Below are 6,850 nucleotides of genomic sequence, written 5' to 3' on the forward strand. Positions count from 1 at the left end.
GCTGATCTGTTGCCCTGGCTGCAGTATATCTCCTAGGCGGTCTTCAGACTGTTAGGTCTTCAGTGGAGCATTCAAGCTGTTGTCCAACTGCTCTGAGTGCAGTTGATTCTCAACTACACTGAGAGCAGTGAATCCTCAACTGCTCTGGGTGCAGTGGGTCCTCTAGGATGGGTCAGGATATGGTGCATTCACTGAAACAGACCAGCTAAGAGTATGCCCTAGCAGAAGGACCAAGCAGAAGGGGTAGAGGGGAGTGGTATTCGGGAGAGCGGGAGTTTTGGGGGGAGATGGGTCCTGAATCCACTGGGCTCCCAGCAGAGGCTCTGGGACCCCGGAGGAGCAGCAGGAGGTGAAGAGGGTTCTTACCAACTGCTCTGTGTTTAGCAGGTCCTCTAGGAAGTGTCAGGATATACACAGCATATCTTATATCTTCATTTTGGTGACTGTTAGGAAACATTCTTCAGGCAGCATATCCAAGGTCCTCTCTACTTTGTCAGCTCATGTGACTGTTGGCTTTGTTCTTTGGACCATTAATCATCTACACTTGACCCTTCCCTTCATTACACTTAGACAAATTTCTTGACATTTTTGATGCAGTCCTTACCCCTTTACTGAATCCAGTCAGCTACATATTCAGGAACAAGGAGATGAAGATATCAATGAGGAAACTCTGCCCCCAGTTTATTACAGGAAGGTCTCCTAAATACCTTATAAAAACAACAAAGGAAACTCTACAGTCAATAGTCATGAGGAAAATAAAGTCAGTGACATTTCAGTTCTCTATTTAAAAAAAAAAAAAGTTTATGTTTCAGGATACATTTAGAAGCTTATCAAATTATCATCTCCATTACCTTAATCAACACAGATAAGGAATTTAGAACTGGAGTTTTTGTTACTTCAGACTCTGTGCTGGATGCTTCATATAGTCAGGGTAGTTTTGCACAGTATTTACCTTGATGAGTTTTCAAAATAAATTAAGAAATATCTTCCTTAATTTTATGATTGTTCCTTTTTATGATTGCTATGTAAAATACCTCAAACCAAGTTGATTTTCCCCTCAAACTACCAGTTCCAGTGTTCTTAAGCCTACAGGAGGGGCCACACAGAGAATATGCCCAGAAATTCACTATTGTAGATGAGCACTCCTCCTTTCATTGTGATAGTTCCCTGTTTTAGTAAGTGCTCAATAAATGTTTTTGATGATGGCTGTAAAAATGATGGATATGGAAAGCTATGGTTGTCTTTGCAACTGAATTAAAGCAATTAAAAGGCCCTAAAAATCCTGTGAGAAAGCTGATGTGATGAAATCTGTGACAGTCTCACACAGGCTAGTAGATGAGACTCTAATGGCAGGAAGACTGATGATAATCTGACATAAATTTTCTTTTAAATTATTAAACATTTAATTTTATAACCAGTCACATTAGTATCCAAGTTCTCCTCCAGAGGGGGTGATTGCCCTTGACACCATAACACTCCAGATCTAGCTGAGTTCTACAACTAATGACACTGCCTACTCTGGCCACCCATGGGTGCATCATAACCAACTTCTAGGCTTCCACCAGGACCCCTCCCTACCTGCAACTACCCTCAGGTCCCTCTGTACGACCTCCAAGTTTTTTTATAATGTATATAACATTCCAGGTTATATATGTGCATTGTTTCAATTCCAGCAAAAGCTAAGTAGGTGATATTTTCATTCTTGGATTTATAGATTAGAGAACTAAGACACAAGAATCTCAGTAATAAGACCAAAGATACCAGCTAGCAAGTGGTAGATCTAGGATGCAAAGGCAAGTAGCCCTGCTTTGAATCAAAATACTCTTTTGCCTCCAGTAAAGTGAATCCCTTCACCTGAACTTAGAATTTCTAAACTCATTTTTTTGTTTTTTGGTTGGTTTTTCAAGACAGGGTTTCTCTTTGTAGTCCTGGCTATCCTGGAACTCACTTTGAAGACCAGGCTGGCCTCGAACTCAGAAATACCCCTGCCTCTGCCTCCCAAGTGCTGGGATTAAAGGCATGCGCCACCACCGCCCAGCTCTAAACTCATTTTTATATCTTCACATAGCACTATAAAATAGTAAACAAACATCAAGTCAATAAGATATGATATTTGAGATGTATAGTCTGCCATTTTAACATCTCATTATATATTCTCTTCTTTGCTATTCAACTATGATAGGACTGAGCAGCAAATTTTATAGTAAAATAATTCTAAAGTCTTCTTCAGTCCAAACACAATCATACATAAGTGAAGGACGGTGAACCATCTATTATTGGGATATCTTTATTCCATGATAGAGTCATGTCATTTGAAGAAAATACTAAGACTGGAGGTTGGGGGGACATTTCATGGAGTTTCTTCATTACCGCAGAACTTGAGTTTATATTACTTAATGCAGTAGATTAGCCAATTTTAAACTAGTATTACCCAATCACCTCACCACAACTGAACTAATCCATTCCTATTTTCTCCTCAGGAGTTGGTAGTGACTTTGGGTCGTTATGTTTTTTGTTGTTGATTTGATTTGGTTTGGTTTGGGAGGGATTTCTCTGGAGTGGAATCGGGACTTTATTCTATGAACTGAGACTTGTCCTGGAGCACACAGAGGACCAGGAGGAAGCCTATCTGGATGGAGTTTTCCTACCTCACCTAGCTCCCTCATTCTCCTTCTTCTTTCCTTTCTGATAGTGAAAGAAACCTCATTCTAAACCTGGATCATTTCATTCTATTTTGGAATTAATGTATAGCATTAAGCCTTGCTAAACTAACCTTTGTATACATATTTTTAATCATTATTTAAATTTTTTTTAAAAAGACCTGTGCACGTTTTTTACAATGACTGTTAAGAGCCACCCTATGGTGGAGCCCTCTGGTTAATTCATTCTTTATGTAAAGCAGAGAAATTGAGATGGTGTATACAGGCATCAATCAATATTCAGAAAAATTACTATGTGCCAGTGGAGGATAAAATAAGGTTAATGATTCACAATTACAGATTTCTGGGCTACCACCACCTAGAACAGTGGGTTGTTGCAAAAAAAAATTATTTTAGCACAACACATAAATGACATGTAATGTAAATATATTTCTGCTTCTCTGTAACTATCTATGCTTCTAGGACTACATCTATAGCAAGTTGCTGATGTAAAGGTCGAACAAACAACAATCTTAAAGGTCTCATGGGGCAAGAAGATGAATTTTGTGTTGAAAGTTGAGAAAGAATTAATGTGTCCCGGAGTTCTAGCTTGTGGCATAGTGACTACAGCTCCTACTTATATACTATATCCTCTAAATTGCTAAGAGCATAGACAGAAATACTCTCACCACAGCAAAGTAATGGTGGCATTAGTACCTAAATTAATTAACATCACTGTGACATACAGTTCCCTTTGTGTATGTATACCAAAAGACAGTTTCATACAATTCAAATACATATAACTTTTATTTCAAGTTATGTACATCAAGAATGTTTGTTGAGAAGAGGAAAGTTGAATAAAAGATTGTCAAATAGATGTCAAAAATATTTCACAGCCTGTAATTATCATTCAAAGATGAGGAATAGTGTTAAAAAGCAGGCCTAAATGGATGAATTACAGGAATCTTCCTATTGGATCAAGAGGAATAAAGATACAGTTGAAGAAGTAGGCACTGGCCATATGGGCCTGCTGAGAGATAATAATAAGAGATAAAGGGAGCATTGTTACCCTGAGAGCAGCTTGATTCCATGTCAGTTCTGAAGGTCAGCCTAGTTATAGGCAAGGTGGAGATGTTTAGAACATCAAAGCTAGAGTCCCTTCCCAGTTACAAGAGAACGCCTTCTGAGATTTGTGCAGGAAAACCTGCCTGGTGAAACAAAGGAGCAGAAGGGGAAATCGAAAGTGAGAGAGAACTGAAGATTAATTGCTTTGCCTTGATTATTTCTGTCACTCATAAAGAGATTCTAAAGCTAAAGTCAAACTTCAGAAATTATATAACTCAAACTTCATCAAATTAGATCAAGCTGATCAAATTAGATTGATGATCGCCTGCTATTTTATTTTGAATTAGATATAACAGTCTGATTTTATAAATAAATTATGGAAATCATGCTTTTAAATCATTATGGCAAGCAGGTTTTGAATTTACTTACAATTTTTTAGGCTTTATTTCTATGTATGAGAGAGTGTGTGTCACTTGTTTTTCATTGCCAGAAAAGGTCTGAAGAGGCCATTAGATCTTCTCAAGTTGGAGTTACAGGTGGTTAGGGCACCACCCTCTAACCCCCATCCCCAGAATGCGTTCTGGGACCAAACTCAAAGACTTCTTAAAGTATATTTGCATAGGAGAAAAAGTGATTGAGTGTTATCAGCATTTGTTTCATGAAGATTGAGTATGCATTTACTAACATGTCCTAAAACTCTAATTGTTGAAAGATAATACCACAGTAATATAACCAGAATCACAAAAACATTCAAAATATTAGCATGAAAAATTGCATTCACCTAAAGCTGAAATGTTTTTAAATTAAAGCAATGTAGTGATTTGAATAGGTTTGGCTCAGGGAATGTCACTATTTGGACATGTGGTCTTGTTGGAAGAGTTGTGTCACTGTGGGCATGGGCTTTAAGACCCTCATCCTAGATGCCTGGAAACCAGTCTTCTCATAGTGTCTTCAGATGAAGATGTAGAACTCCAAGCTCTTCCTACACCATTCCTGCCTGAACACTGCAATGTTCCTGTCCTCAATGATAATGGACTGAACCTCTAAATCTGTAAGCCAGCCCCATTTAGATGTTGTCCTTATAAGAGTTACCTAGGTCCTGGTGTCTCTACAAAACAGTAAACTAAGAAAGCACAACTAGGAAAACCTTGATGTATAGATTTTAGTCAAAGCAGAGTCATTACACTTTCTTCATTGAATCCCAGCCCTGCCATTTCCAGCCTGCACAGGAGTATGCAAGAATTTGTAAGCCATGTGAGAGGGGATCAAGCTATGTGACTCTCTTGATACTTTTGTTGGTTAAACTAGTCCTGTCTGATGTTATCTTTTAGATTCATAAAAGCTTTTGTCTTATATCTTCCAAAGTTCCATTCTACAACATCTCAGTTAATCAAAGACTGTATATGTATGTATGTATGTATGTATGTATGTATGTATGTAGATGTGTGTGTGTGTGTGTGTTTAAAAGATATATGTTTGCATGCATGTCTGATTCATTGGTGTTGAAGATTTTCTTGCCATATGTTACTGAGGAAGCTCCTTTCAACATCAGTAACCAGGCTGTGCTTCTACTTTATGTTTTTGAAACTTATTTGAAGACTAGAAGCCTCTTCAGCACAAGGCACACAAAACTCTAGAAGGAATGTGAACAAATCAAGCCATGTTTGTAGTATCAAGATTTAAACTCCTTAAGAAGATATTTAAGGGACAGAAAGATAGATGAACAGTTAGAGAGACACTTGCCACCAAACTGAACATCCTGAGGCCATTCCCCTAAGCTCAAATTATGGATAGAGAAACCCAACTCCTGCAAGTTGTCCTCTGAATTCCACAACATGATGTAGCATGAGCACACAAACACACTGGGTAGTGGAGGGGGGGGAAGGAGAGAGAAAATAAATAAGCAATAAAACATTTTATAGTCTTACTAAAAACCTGTTGCATATGAGAAAAAGTAGCAGGCATTGAAAACAGATGACATTCCTGGTGTGAGAAGTCACAGTGACACTGTCTCAGAACCATGGAGATTCACACATTACACTAAGCAAGGTGCTAAGACCAACCTGTAACCACACTCAGAAGGCTACTACAGGAGAATCACAAGCTCAAGGCTAGCTTGGGCTACATAGTGAGACCAGTTCTCAAATGATAAAGATGTCAGGGAAAGTAGTAACTTAATTACAATGGAGACTTAGCTAATCAACACAAGTCAAAATAGTTAGTCACAAAATCTCTGGCTGATTAAAAAATACTTTCATTGTGTAACACTTCCTGTCAATAGGTGGAATCTATTTCTCCACTCTTAAAGCTGACTAGGTGCCTGAGGTTGTTTTTGACCAATGGGGTGTAGCAAAGATTTTGTTTCATGGATTCCAGAAGTTAGGGTGTTTTGCAGCACTGCTTGGGATTTTTTTTTTCTGCTTGTATTCTTTAATCAACAATGTGGAGCTAACACAGCTTGGGCAAAACTAACAACTATGGACTGTTTTCAAAGAAGTATCTAGAACACAGATCTCCAAGGCTCCAAGCATATAAGTAAGCCATATAAACCATTCCAAATTCAGTCTGATAAATGGCCTATACTTCTGAGGAATTCCAGTTGAGAACAGAAAAATCATTCAGCTTCTTAGTCTGAATTTTAGAATTCTGCACAGTTAAACTAATATTAATTTAAGGTATTGCATCATCACCAATGAAAAAATGATAAACTATATAGTTTACAAGTAGCCCTTTCTACAAAGTTTTTATGAAAAGTAACATATTTTACCTATAAATTTTAGGTTCTGTTGATTCTTATAAGTAAAAAAATCGTACTCTATGAAAGGTCAAAGTGTAAATGCCTTGTCTTTTCCATGCTTCCCCAGCTCGTTGAGTGCCTGAATTTGAGCTATTCTTATTGACTTCTGTTTTTCTCTCCAGATCACATAATCAATGAAAAATTGGCTCAGTGTTGACCAGACAGCTCTACCTCTTTTTTTTTTCAAGTATCACAATGTTTATTGATAGATACAAGTATATAAAATCAGGGCATGAACATGACTTGATAAATTAAGTAGACTTAATCTCAATACTATAATAAGAGGGACCAATTCAAATTCTCACCATTTGTTTCACACCCACAAAAACCACTTCAAGGGCATTAATGA

Source organism: Mus caroli, chromosome 2 (genome assembly GCF_900094665.2).
Source record: "Mus caroli chromosome 2, CAROLI_EIJ_v1.1, whole genome shotgun sequence".
NCBI lineage: Eukaryota > Metazoa > Chordata > Mammalia > Rodentia > Muridae > Mus > Mus caroli.